Raw genomic sequence first — 14,040 nt, 5'->3', positions numbered from 1 at the left:
ACTCAAAATTTGTGGGAGGGAGCAAGCGATAACGTGGATCACTTACCTGTGAGGGAATTTACCTGCCCCTGGTCAGTGGGGAGCAGAACATCTGGATTAGTGCCGAAATCAAGGACAGGAAATTCCTCTGAGGGAATTGGAAAGTGTCATCGTGGGTTACAAACACGGAGGCTGCTCAACGCAGGCAACGCGTTTCTGTCAAGTGGGAATGAATGGTAATACCCATCCTGCACAATTGTAAAGATCAAAGAGAAAAATTATGAAAATAAAATTGTGCCGAATGCAAGGCAAGGGCTGAGTAGTCTCTTGTCAGAGTTTTTTTCCCCACATTAATTTTTGCCTTATAAATATTTTAGTTATCTTCATAAAAATTTAAAAACAAATTTCAGGTTATAACTTATACTCACTTTTTAAAAATCTAAGAATGTGGCATGTATTTTTGAATTTGTTCAGATATTTAGGGTTCCATGAACAATTCTGTAGTTGATTTGAGGCATTCTCGTAACTTTAAATGTTTTTCCAGCGTGGTTACTGAGTTCAGTTATTGTAAAGTGGAGTCCCTCCCACTTGATGCATAAATTCTTGCAGAGCCTGTTTATCTTCCAAGGTAGGTTCGGGTTGAAAACAGTAACACAGGTCCAACAACTGCTTACCGTTTGCTGTTTCCTTGTTGCAAATCCTTACAGCCTGTAAATGGCAGGGTTTTAGAAATAGGCAGATACAACTATCATTAAACAGCCTTTATGGTGTTAACCTGCAGGCGTCACTGTTGGTCAGAGAAAACTGCTGGGTGGGGAGGTGAGAAGAGCTGACTGGCTCTGGGAGGTCACCATGCCCGTGTGGCAGCCCACAGGAAGACGGCTTGAGCTCAGAGGCCCCTTCTGTGTGTGGCGCTGTGCAGGGAACCCATGGCTGTGTGCAGACCAGGCAAGCACTTTGCCAGCAGAGCTACAGAGGGTGCACTTTTGCGAGCTGCTTTCCTTTCCAGCACTGTTGGTAACTGACTGTCCTCCACCAGTCTGCTGTTGTGTCCACCCAGCGCCTGAACGCCTGTTATTTATTCTCCTTGGGCAAACCGTAAGCCCTAAAATATCAAAGAGAAAAAATTGCCCATCATTGCAGATTTATTATTTATTTATTGGGTACTGGGAATCGAACTCAGGACCTTGCGCTTGCGAGGCAGGCGGCAGAACCACTGAGCCCAATCCCGGCCCTGCAGATGAATTTTTGAAATGTAACACATGCTGTTTGAGTACTGTATGTTCCTCCCACTCCCTCTGCCCCGCTGCATTTGGGACATCTCCATCAGACATTCTGCTTGTCTTGTTTCCATTTACCTGACCCTATGCTCCGGGCACTTTCTGAAACACTCGACACATATAAGCCCAGTAATTTTCACAACAAGCCTTGGAAGCGGATACTACAATGAGCCTCTTTTAACTGAAGAGGTACAGAGAGGCTGAGACACTTCCCCCTTCCTTGGCTGAGGGATGGGGCTAAGAGGTGATTCCAAGTGGCCCGACTCAGAGTCAGAGTCCTTATGCATGAACACTGTACCTGGAGTTGGGGCGCTCTTGGAGGCTCTCCTTCCCTGCCTCTTTCTTAATAATCCTTCCCTTTTCTTTTGCAGTATTTTAAATTTTCATTTTGACATCACAAACTTAAAGAGAAGTTGCAAGTAGAATACGCAGAACTTCCCCCTAAACTATCTGGGAATATTATCGATACGATGCCGTATCCCTCTCAAATACTTCAGTGTGCATTTCCCACGAACAATGATGTTTTCCTATGTACCTCTGATACACTAGCAAAATCAGGAAGTATATAGGGCATCCTCTCACCTGTCCGGTGTGTGCCAGACTGAAATTGGAGAGACAGAGAAAGAAAGGGTGATTTAAGGCAGGCATGGTGGCACCCCAGTAATCCCTGTACTCTGGAAGGCTGAGGCAGGAGGATTGCAAGTTTGAGGCCATCCCAGGCAATGTGGTGATGTAGCAAGACCCTGGCTCAAAATAAAAAACAAAAAAGAGATGGGGATGTGGCTGCCACCCTGGGTTCATGCGCACACACACACACACACACACACACACACACACACACACACAATTCTCTTTTCCTAAGTGCAGATTGTTGAGTCAGAGTGATTTTCTCTTTTCTCATCATGCGCACACACACACACACACACACACACACACACACACACACACAATTCTCTTTTCCTAAGTGCAGATTGTTGAGTCAGAGTGATTTTCTCCTCCCTTTCTGCCTGTCTGCCTGCAAGCAAGGTGCACTGTGCAGTAAACTTCAGCTAGAAGAGTAGAATTGATGAGGTGGGCACAGGTCTCAGAGATGGCACAACCAAGTTCTAGGCACAGCTGTCTCTATGGGGTTGAGTGACTTTAGAGAAATAGTCTGAGCTCTTTATCTAGCTTTCTCAACTGTAAAATTATGATGAGGAGCAGATATGAAGTCAACAACTGGTGTCCATGGGCCCAAATCAACTAAGTGCTTTGTTTGGGACTCGATTTTCAAAAAGTCAGGTATAAATTTTTTTAACTGGAGGCTGTGCACTCTAATTAGCTGCGTGTGGGCCATAACTCCAGTCATCTTTCCCAGCTCCGCATGTTTCATCCAGGCCGAGTGACCTTTCAGGTCTCTTCCTGCTCAAGAATTCACTGGCTTTACTCTTAGGCACTGATGCATTAGGCAAGATTCCAACTACCCCTTCTTTTTTTTTCTCCCTTCTTGGAAAAGGACAGTATTTTTACTTAGAAAAATGGAGCAGGCTAAACTTCTATCCAGGGCCTTGGTATTATTTATTTATTTATTTTTGGTACCTGGGATCGACCTTGGCATTTAGAACATATTTTACATGCTGTAACAGAGACCCCCCCAAAAATAAGGTAAACAAGATAGTTTCTCACTTCATAGGTGAGGTAATAAACAGTTCAGAAGAAGCCAGTGTCTTCTTGTGCATTGTTAGTCTGTGTAGTCAGGGGTTACTCATTACCACACCCATTTCAGCTGCTAGTTGGGAGGGCAGAACCCTTCCCACTCAGGGCATGATCAGAGTGGCACACGTCACCTGTGCTCACCTCTCAAGGGCACAACCTTGTCACACAGCATAAGCATACAAAGTCTAATGAATGATGGAGAAAAATATTTTTATTTTTGGAAGTCATGTACTCAGTCAAGGATGCAGTGTTCTACTTAATGTGCCAGAAGATAAAATAGGTCAAACTCTTGAAGACATGATATAGGCCAGGACTTTCTGAACAGAACTCCTCTGGCACAGGAAATAGTACTAAGAATCAGCAATTCGGATTTTGTCACGTTAGAAAGTTTCTACACATGGCCAGGGATGTAGCTCAGTGGTTCTGCTGACTGCCTCACAAGCCCAAGGTTGTGAGTTTGATCCCCGGTACCAAAAAAAAAAAGTTTCTACACAGCAAAGGAGAGAACCAACAGAGTGAAGAGACAACACACAGAATAGCGGGGTGGGGTGACTGTTGTCTATTCCTCAGACAGAGGACTATATCTGGAATATGTAAAGAACTCAAAACAATTAGACCCTCCCCAAATAAAAGACCCAATTAAAAAACTGAATCTTCTCAGACATTTCTTAGAAATACAGATGACAAATAAATACATGAAGAAAGGTTCAACATCTTCGGACATAGAGAGATGCAAAGGAAAACAACATTAAGATTCCATCTTACTCCAGAAAGAATGGCCATCATTAAGAAATCAAATAATAATAAATGCCGGCTAGGCTATGGGGATAGGAAACCATTGTACATTATTGGTGTGAACGTAAACTAGGACAGTACGGAGATTCCTCAGAAAAACTAAAACTAGGCCAGGGATTTTGCTCAGTGTTTCCACGGCCTACCTCGCAATTGCAAGGTCTTGAGTTCTATCTCTGGTACAAAAAAAAAAAAAAAAAAAAAAAAAAAGAAACGACAAAACAAAACAGAACACTAAAACCAGAAATTCTATTTGACCCAGGTGTTCCCCTTCTAGGTATCTTCCTGAAAGAGTTAATGACATCATGTTACAGTAATACATGCATACCCATGTTTATAGTTTAAAAGCTAAGTCTTAGAAATAGCCTATATGTTCATCAGCAGAGGAACAGATAAAGAAAATGTGTTATTTATACCCAACAGAGGACCACTTTGCCATAAAGAAGGATAAACTTGAGTCATCTGTAGGAAAATGGACGCACCTTGAGACCACAATGTTAAGTGAAATAAATCAGACACTCGAGCTTAAATATCACATGATTTTCTTATATGAGAAACCCCAAAATATAAATAAAGAGCCAAATAATAGCAAGTAGGGAGATGGATCTTTTTCAAATGAGAAGGGGATCAAGAAACCCAGGGAGCGAGGAGGGAGGCGGGCAAAGGGGATGAAAGAACAACTACGATGAGTTACGTGCTTGTCCCATCTCCTCATGAGGAAGTGGTCGTTATGTACTGCAGACATGGGCTAATAAAACTAAGAACTAAAAAGAGAAAGAATCTGGCCTTCTGCTATCTTGAGAGAGGACAGAATGGATAGTGCGGAAAGAAAACGAGCAGCCTCCCCCACGGTGTTTGTCGGAGATACTCTCCGCCCCGGCTGGAACGTCCTCTACGCTCTCTGATTGTCTGCAGTCACTCCAGCTTCGTTTAGATTCTGCGGTCACTTCGCAGCTCCCCGTCATCATGTATCACTTCTCAGCTCCCCATCATCATGTATCCCTCGGTAAACAAATACCGGTTATCAGCTCCTCAGAGCAGCCGATGCGGAAAGCTCTGAAGTTGGTTGGGAAACAGTAGGAGGTGTGAGAGGTGAATTTACACAAGTGGGACATCTTGTAGAGCTGGAAGAGGCAGGAAACCCTCGGGCAGCCAGTGGGCAGAATGGAAGGGGTGGCCATGTGGAAAAGGTGATGCAGATAAAAGAGAAAAACAGGCTAAGATCCCACGCGGGTTTCCTTCCACCGGCGCTCTGTGCTCCATTTTCTATTTCCTGGTTCAGGGGATTCTTATTGTGCTTCATCAGTGCCGTCAAGAGACCTGGATTTGATTCCCCATGCCGGGCCATGTAACACAAGGGGTGGGGGCATATCTCTTCCAAGGCCCTACATTCTCGCTGTAAAAAGAGGAAAACCCTACCTACCACACTTCTCTTGCTAAAGCAAGTAAGTACAAGTGCAACATTGAGTGTGAAAACTTTCTGTGTGAAGTGTAACAAGTAGGCAGGACCATGTCCCTAGCAGAAGTGCTTAGAGCTCTCTGCCCTCTGCGTGGAGCTGGTCTTAGATGGGACCACCCCTGGGGCATCCGTCTAATTAAGAGAGGCCCGCTGCACTGATGGGGTCACCACTGATCTGAGGGTCACTTTTTCAGCACACAGTGTCTAGGAGCCTTGTACCGTCTGGGTTAGGCCTCTGTTTGGTGGATCCAATTCTTGGCTGGGATTGGGCAGCAAGGAGAAAGGAGATGGGCTGGGGCTGAAGAGAACTGAAGCTCCCACAGGCCCTCTAGACCTGTCTCTGATGACAGCAGCGTCCCTTCCAGGAAATCCTAGCCCAGGATTCTTGAGAGGGACATTCAGGGAAGGAAAATTGGTTTTCCTACTACTCTCCTAGTTCTCTGGCTGGGGCCATATACATTGGACTAACAATAGTCAGGTTAACAAAAGGAAAACAAACAGAATTTTATTAGCATGAGTATCAAAATGCCATGTGGGCTCACTCAGAGATGAGTAACTCTGAGGCGTCGTTGGAATGTGGGCTTATAGAGTACAGTGTCTCAGCAGAGAAATCACAGATTTTCGCACATGTGACGAGACAAAGGAGGTGGACCTTGGAGTCTCAAACTTACGGGGGATGAAAGCTAGTTAGAAAAGTGTGTGACACTCCTTCTGGTACAGTCTCCTTTCCAGTGAGGGCCTAAAGCTGTCTCCAGTGACTAGCTTTTGTTTTACTGGTAGAAAAAGGAGCAGAAATATCTTGGCAAATTTATGTCCTGCTTAAGCAAAGACAGAGAGGGCAGAGAGTTTACGCTATATATTTTCTTCGTGACTGCCTTCAGCTCAAAATAATCCTCATGTCAAAGTAGCCTATTTTGGGGTGGCAGACTCTGACATTCTCCAGACCCCTGAACCTGGGCTGGAGCTGCCGTGATCTTGGACTGTAGTGAACAATTTGATTTTTTTCCCTTCTGGACCTCTTTCCCTTTGAGTCTCTCTGCCTGAAACTCAGATTACTGGCTGAATATTCAGGTTGACTTTCGTTGTGAAAACCCCAAGTGACTGAGGAGGTACTTGCTTCTGTTTAGTGGTCCACTTGAGCTTTCTGCCAACAGGAGGACACAGCTGTGAGCCGGGAAGGTGACTGAGAAAAGCTCACATGGTCAGAGCCCTGTGGCAGAAGTCTTTTCTGAGGGGACAGGGTCTCAGGGATGCTCTTGTTTTCATTTGAAATTGCAATCTTGAAGAAGCAGATACTAGTTTTGTACTACATCCCTCAGTATGAACAACTTTAATTTAAACCTATAACAAAGTATTTTAAGAGGAATCAACATGATTCATTTGAGGACTTTTGCTTTCCTTTTTTTTTTTCGGTATCAGGGTTCGAACTCAGAACCTTGAATTTTCAAGGCAGGTGTGGCACCACTGAGCTAAATCCCTGGCCCCACATTTTTGTTTTGTTTTGTTTTGTTTTTGGTACTGGGGATTGAACACCAGACCTTTCACATTCGAGGCAGGCAGCGGTACCACTGAGCTAAACCCCCAGCCCCCACTCTTTTTAAAACAAAATTTACATTTTATTTATATTGAAATAAACAGTACAAAATTTTCTTCACCAAAAAACAAAACAAAACAAAACAAAAACCCAGCAATATTTTCTGTATTATTTCTAGATAAACCACAAAACATTCATTTTGTAGGTTTTCAGGTTTTGCTTATAAATCAAGACAAGGCAGTAGATAAGAGTCATAGAAAAAGTCAGAAGAAGACAGACAAGTCAGTTGCCTGCATGGTCGGCCTCTCATTCTGCCTTGATAATGAAGCAGCAGTGTTCAACATTCACCTGCCAAGGAGCTCATGAAGATGTAGGCTCCACAAGGAACGTAAACAGCAACAACCAGACGTGGAAAAATACTGCCAGACCTTCCACTTGAGCTTTAACTGTAACCTCTTCTTTTAAGTTCATTTAGAAGAGACAAAATCTACATTGAAGTCTGGTGAGCTCATAAACTGCTCTTTAATAATTCCCTTAACTGTCCATTTGATTTTTAATAACACACGTAAAACTCCTAATAATCCCAGGACAATGATGGCCTTCACCATTACATTTTATAAGACGCATTCCTTTCTTCCGCACTGCCTCCAAATTCATTTCTTCAAGAACTGACAACTTGAGACTTGAAAGCAGATTCACATGTTATCTAAAATGGCTTAACTAAAGCAATTCCACTGTGCCTCCCGCAGAGGTCACGACAAAGTGAGGGGTGGCGCTTCCACTGCTGTCTTCTGGAAGAACAGACAGGTCTCAGGTACATGAGAGCTCAGAAGGATCACTTCAATGTGGAGATTATCAACGGCTAATATATTCCATGACAGGCCTATAGGATAGTATATTCAGTGACTAGGTGGCCTACATACCCCTTATAGCGTTTCTTTCAAATATCATATAGAAGAAAAAGCCCACTTTAAAATTCTCTTAGGTATTTTCAACTGTTTCTGAAGCATCTGTAGGAAGCTGTGATTTAGTTGTATGTAGTTTGATATATGTCTCCATCCTTTGTCCAGATCATGTTTTACATCAAAATTTATGTTCAGCAGAGCCAAGTTACTTGACTCTGGTCTGCGAAAGTGTTCCTCCATCATGCTTTGTGACGCTTTCGTCCGTTTTCATAGCGCCCATTCTCAATGTTCACCACAGGAAGAACACACAGGACCTTCAGCAAGACGCACACATCAGGACAAAACTCGATGTCAGGCAGACGGAGGGCTTCATACATGGTAGATGGGAGCTCCGTGTCTTTCCCTCTGCGCTTCCGTCTGATTCTCCAACAGGGAAGTTCAGCGGAGAGTGTGTGTCAGGACTGGGTGAGTCGCTTCTGCACACGGCGGCCTGATGTCCCTCTGATGTGCTGAACGTGAGCTGTCCCGTGACCGAGGTACCAGAGACAAGCACTGAAGAGCTCTGAGATGCTGCTCTGAGACCATATCTTTAAGTTCCTGAAAATGTTTTCCACTGGTGGACACTCAGGGTTTCTTTACAGAAACTCTTGGAGGTTAACTGAGAATCCAGGTGACCTTGTCGAGCTCTATGGAATTTCCCAGGGAGCTACATTTAATTATCAGGTTTGGCTGCCAAATCTGTGGCTCCCTCAAACCAAAACTCATGATAAACTTCAGTACTTTCCATCACTCCATTCAGTGAGTGCAGTACAGCAGTCAAGCTGCTGGCTGCGAAGAAGACAGAAGTTTGTCCCTGGAGATTTTTCCCAAAGGCCCTTGTAAAAGGTAAGACATTTTTAAGAACGACAATGGTAACGGTAAAATCAAAATCTGTTACTGCGCTACAGAGGAGTACGAGTGCCCGGCCATGTAGGCACCTACTCCTCCTAATATCTGTGTCACTGTCTGTACCATCTCAACATAAAACAGGTGTCGTGCCTGCCTGTCCACTGAGCATGACGTATTTCCTTCAGTTCTTTACCTCTTTCTTCACTCTTCTGGAAAAGAACAGAAATTACATTGTCAGGTTCTGAAAGTAGTTGTGGTGATCGATGGAAAAAAGAACGAATTCCTCCACTGTTCCCAGTGCAACCGATACCCCCACCACAGGCCCTGATTCTGCCAACCACACGTGTCAGGCACAGCAAGAGGAGAGCATGCAGATCGCTCAGGGATGTTTCTCTAGAAGTCTAGAAGCAACAACTTTCATTTTAGAAGAAAATCCACTGCACATGGTATAAGCCTGGCCATGACGATCCTCCGTATTTAGTCCCCACTTCTCAGTTTTTGTAGTGTGAAATTTCACAGCCAAAATTTCCGCATCCGCTTCCTAAGGCAGGAAGCCCACAAATTCCTCTCTCAGGTTGTGAGCAAACCTCACCGAGACAGGTCAGCGCTGTTCTCCTGCTGTGTCCACCACATGATCAGTGAAGACGGAATGGAAGTGTGAGTCCCTCATTTCCCTGAGGGTCTCTTCCCCAGTGCAGCTCTTGCAGTTCTCCAGCACCTGTTTCCGCTGTGTTGGAACAGAACAAGGTGTTAACAGCTGTGGTCTCTAAGTGCTTTCTCAGAACCTACTCGCCAGCCTTTATCCTGAGCTCCAACAAAGCCTGAAAGTTATCAGGCGTAAAGAGACCTTCCGGGACTTCATGGGTCTCATGTCCATCTAGACGTATGTTTTGTTTTCCCATGAGAATCGAAATTTCAAATAGAGACTTTAAATTTTCTTTGTTTTCCTTCTCTTCAAGGGTTAAAGAAAGGTAAAATGTCTCCAACCTGCTCATCCCCTCTACCTTTACCCCTGGGATTCCAAGCATTGCTATTAATTGTTTCTTTATGTTTCTGTTCCTCTTCAGAAGTTTCATCAATTTTCTTCTGTTCCAGGGTTTGGATTTCATCTTCACTCAATTCTTTTATTCTTTTTCTGTGTCTACTATGTGGATTGTTCAAATGACTGGTAAGATCAGATAGTGCTGGTATTGCATTATCTCTAAGAACGGTCCTATAAAGACTCTCCCAATGACTACACGAGTATCTTCTTCAATTAATTTTGAGAAATCAAATAACCCAATCATTCTTTAGTTTTCTGGTGCCTCTGCAAAATGGATAGTTCTACAGATCATAGAGGTCTCGAAAGTGTTTGGCGCACAACCGATAATGTTTATTTAGTCGATCAGGTGTTTTATCTTCCGAGTCTGCTCTGCAGCTCTCCACCAGCTTCTGGCATCTGGTGGGATCCAGCAGAAACCCGAAGTCCAGGTCGGATTGCAGTCGGGCCTGGGAGGGGAGCCAGGCCGGGGCTGTGCAGGGCCGGCGCACGTTCTGAGGCCGGCCTGGGGACTTGGCTCCGCGGCACTGTGAGCGCCAGGAGGATTTAACGCGGCCACCACCGCGGGTGCCCCCGCCCAGGACGCTGCCGCCTCCTTCCCGCAATGTGCCCTGACGCCCTGGGGTGCCCTGTCTTCCCTCCGCCTTCCTCTGTTTTGCTTTTGAGACAGGGTCTCTCGGTGGATGTAGCCTAGGCTGCCGCAGACCCTCAATCCTTCTGTCTCATCAGTCTTCTGAGTTTTCTTCTTGAATGGATCTGTTCCTAGCTAAAATGTTATGCATTATTATTGCAATTAAATCCAGAGTCCAGATGCCTGGAAGAGTGAAAGACTCGTTTTAATTTATTGGAATGGAAAAGAACTTCTAAAGCAAAATTATCCAGAGGCGTTCATAATAACGATTATGTGTGTGAGTTCTGTGCGAAGGGTTAGACCAGGACGAGGTCTTTCTTCTCTTACCCCTGCTTTCCTCTGTCATCTTCCTGGGCTTCAGGTAAATCATGGATCATTCTAGCATTTCCTGTGAAAGCAAGTAAACTTGGTGCCTCCTAGCTCCTTTGCTCTTTGTGTATTTTGACCAGTGCACATTTAACTGGGACCTTGCTTTCCTTCCTCTTCGAGGGATTTTATTTTATTCCTGTTCACACAAAGCACAGAATTGTGCTGCCTGCAGCTGGTTTAGGCCTCCGGGACTGTGCTGTGGCCACCCAGAACTTCTGATCCGTGTGGGCAGTGTGTCCTCTACCCTTGCATCTTACAACCACTGTGCATCTTTGACCAATGGCTGGAGTTACCACCTCTGCTCAGCCTTACATCTGTGTAAATAATCTAGGCAACATGCCATTCTCCCTGACCCCTAACAGGACTTCTCTCTGTAAATGCTTTCTTTAAAGTCTGTGAAAGCATAATTGTTCCCTTAGCTGTTGCTGAAATGACTTGAAGGGCTTGGCTTTTCAGTAGCTTTCAGAAACAAAAGGAGCCTTTTAACTGGGTACACTGACTCCCTCCGGCAAAGGGCCCTAGCTAACCTTTGTTTACCATATTAAGCCACCTGGTGCTAGCTGAACCCTGCTTTATAGTTAAATAATCACAAAGCAAATTTGCTTCAGGGTTATTAGTGCAGGCACCAGGTCTATTTTGTTTTTTATCATTAATTTTTCTTGTGTATGCCACTTAACAGTAAAGGTCGCTGTAAGCATGTTGTGACCATCTCCACCTGAAATTCAGATTAACTTCTCTGTTCCCTTCTTCTTCTGTGCTGGGAAACCCAGAACCTTGTGCACACTAGAGTAGTGCCCTACCAGTGAGCTACATCTCCAGCTCCCTTTTAATTTTTTATTTTGAGACAGGATCTTGCTAGGTCCTCCAGGGTGGCCTTGAATTTGGGATTGCCCCAGCCTCCTGAGTAGCTGGGATTACACGTGTGTGCCATTGTGCTTGACATATCTGTCTTTTTGTCCTGATAATTGTGATACAGCTTTGTTTTTATAATTTTGCTTACTGAATAAAAGCTCTGTGAGAGCAAGAGCTCATCCAGCTTGTTTAAACTTTCTCTCCTACATCTGGTGAGATTTCTGGCAAATAGTGGGGACAGTTAGAGACCACCAAGGGGCAAAGGGCAGGTACATTTCTGGGCCTTAACTCAGGGTCTGTTACTCAGTAAAGGCATGGAAAGTGTTCTTTCTTACACTTTCACTCTTCCAAACAATTTTACTGATCTTAAAAATCAGGTGTGTCATCAGAACTAGACCATTCTCCCCAGAGAGCATCCAAGAGGGGGATTTAGCTCAGTGGTGCCACGCCTGCCTCATATGTGCAAGGTCCTCAGTTCAATTCCTGGTACCAGGAAAAAAAACAAAGAAAGAAAGAAAGAAAGTTGGGATCATCAGTGGGACAGAGGACAAACAAACTCCTAGGCTCTTAATCTGTTACTCATGAAAAATCATAATGTACATTTTCCCTTGATGCAGTAAGGATATTAAAAGGTGCTTTTGCTAAGCAAACAAACAAAACAACCAAAATAAGATACACAAGCTTTACCCAGAGGCCCTGCATACCATTGGTAAGTGTGCACAGATCCTGGGGAGCAGCTGTGAGAGCCAGAGTGGCAAGGTGGAGGCTGAGCCCAGCCAGGGCTCCTCACTAACCCCAGAGGTGCAGGCTTACCTGCCCAAGCCAAAGGCCCACCTAGAAAAGAGCTGCACAGGTGCATAAGCTTCAGCCAGAGGCCTACTATACCATTGGCCACAGCCAAGGGTCCACTTGGAAAAGAACCACAGAGGCACACAGGCAACAGACAGGGGCTTGCCCTGATACCATTGATAAGTGCATGGAGACCTTAGCCAGAAGCCTGCTCTGACAACAGGAACTGGGGTGCATAGCACCCAGCCAAATCTACCTAGGGGCCCCAGCACGAGGCACACCTAGATACCATCCCAAGTGTGCATAGGCCCTAGCCAGACATCCACCCAGTCAACAGGTCAGCTCAGGGATCCAGTAGGCCACCATTCTGAATCCAGGAATTGGTGTACTGTTGAGCAGCAGAGTAAAGTCTACTCAGTGACTTGCTGAGAAATGAAGATCACTGGGTGAGCAAAAAGACACAGCCGGCTGCATCTGTTGAAATAAGAAGACTCATAAATAAGTCTCAAAATCAGATTTCCAGCTCACCTAAGTCAACCCCAAAGGGCAACAAGATGGAACAATCTGATACTCAACCGCCTGGACTCCCTGAACTGGCAATGAAAGAGGACTTGGAAAAAATGAAATCAGAAATAATTTCTCAGATAACGACAGAGATTGTGCCCATAGAACAAGACATGATGAATAAATTTAGAGTGGACACAAAGAAAACAGAGGAGCTGAGAAACATGATGGAATCCCAACATAGAAAACAAATGGAATCCATGAAACAGCTACAAACAGATTTCCAGGAGATTAAAAACTCCACTGAAAGCGTACACAGCAGAATGAGCCAATGAGAGGACAGAATTTCAGATACAGAAGATAGGATTGCAATTAGTGACCTGGAAAATAAAAATTTCTTAAAAATTATAAGGGACCATAAGAAATCAATCCAGCAGCTGCTAGATAATGCAAAGAAGAATAACATAAGACTGACAGGAGTCAATGAAGAAACAGGAGAGAGTGCACACAACATTAAAAAACTGTTCAGAGAGATAATAGCAGAAAACTTCCCAAATAGGGGAAAATAATTTGACATACAGGTCAATGAGGCATACAGGGCTCCAACTAGCAATAATAAATAAATAAATAAAATAATAAACTACACATAGGCATGTAATAGTTAAGATTCCAGAAACCCAACAGAAGAACAACATTCTACAAGCAGTTAGAGAAAAGAAACAAATTGCATAAAAGGAAGGATCATCAGAATCACAGCAGACTTCTCAACACAAGCCCTCAAGGCAAGGAAAGCTTGGAGTGACGTATTTCAAGCCCGAAGAGAAAAAAACCTCCAACCCAGACTGATGTACCCTACAAAACTATCTTTCAAAATAGATGGAGAAATAAGGTACTTTCATGACAAAGAGCACCTTAGGAACTTCATGAATACCAAACCAGCTCTCCAAAACATTTTAAACAATATCCTAGGAAAAGACAATGAGGATCACAACCCCAGAAAGCCCAGAAGAATGAATCCATCAGGCATGACAATAAATTAAATGCAAAGGGGGAGAATCCAACAAAAAGAAAAAGTCATGACAAGGATAAGTCAATACATATCAATTATAACCATCAATGTTAATGGTCTCAATTCACCAATCAAAATCTGTCAGAAGGGGTCAAGAAGTAAGATCCAACAATGTGCTGAATATAAGAAGTACACATAATTCAAAAAGAAACTCATAGACTGAAAGTTAAAGGGTGCAAAACAATACTCCATGTGACAGGAACCCCCCCAAAGCAGAAGTAGCTATCCTCCTTGCAGATCAAATGGATTTCAAAG

Source organism: Fukomys damarensis, unplaced genomic scaffold (assembly GCF_012274545.1).
Source record: "Fukomys damarensis isolate Sample0158 unplaced genomic scaffold, DMR_v1.0_HiC HiC_scaffold_3, whole genome shotgun sequence".
Lineage (NCBI taxonomy): Eukaryota > Metazoa > Chordata > Mammalia > Rodentia > Bathyergidae > Fukomys > Fukomys damarensis.
This window is presented reverse-complemented; position numbering follows the sequence as displayed.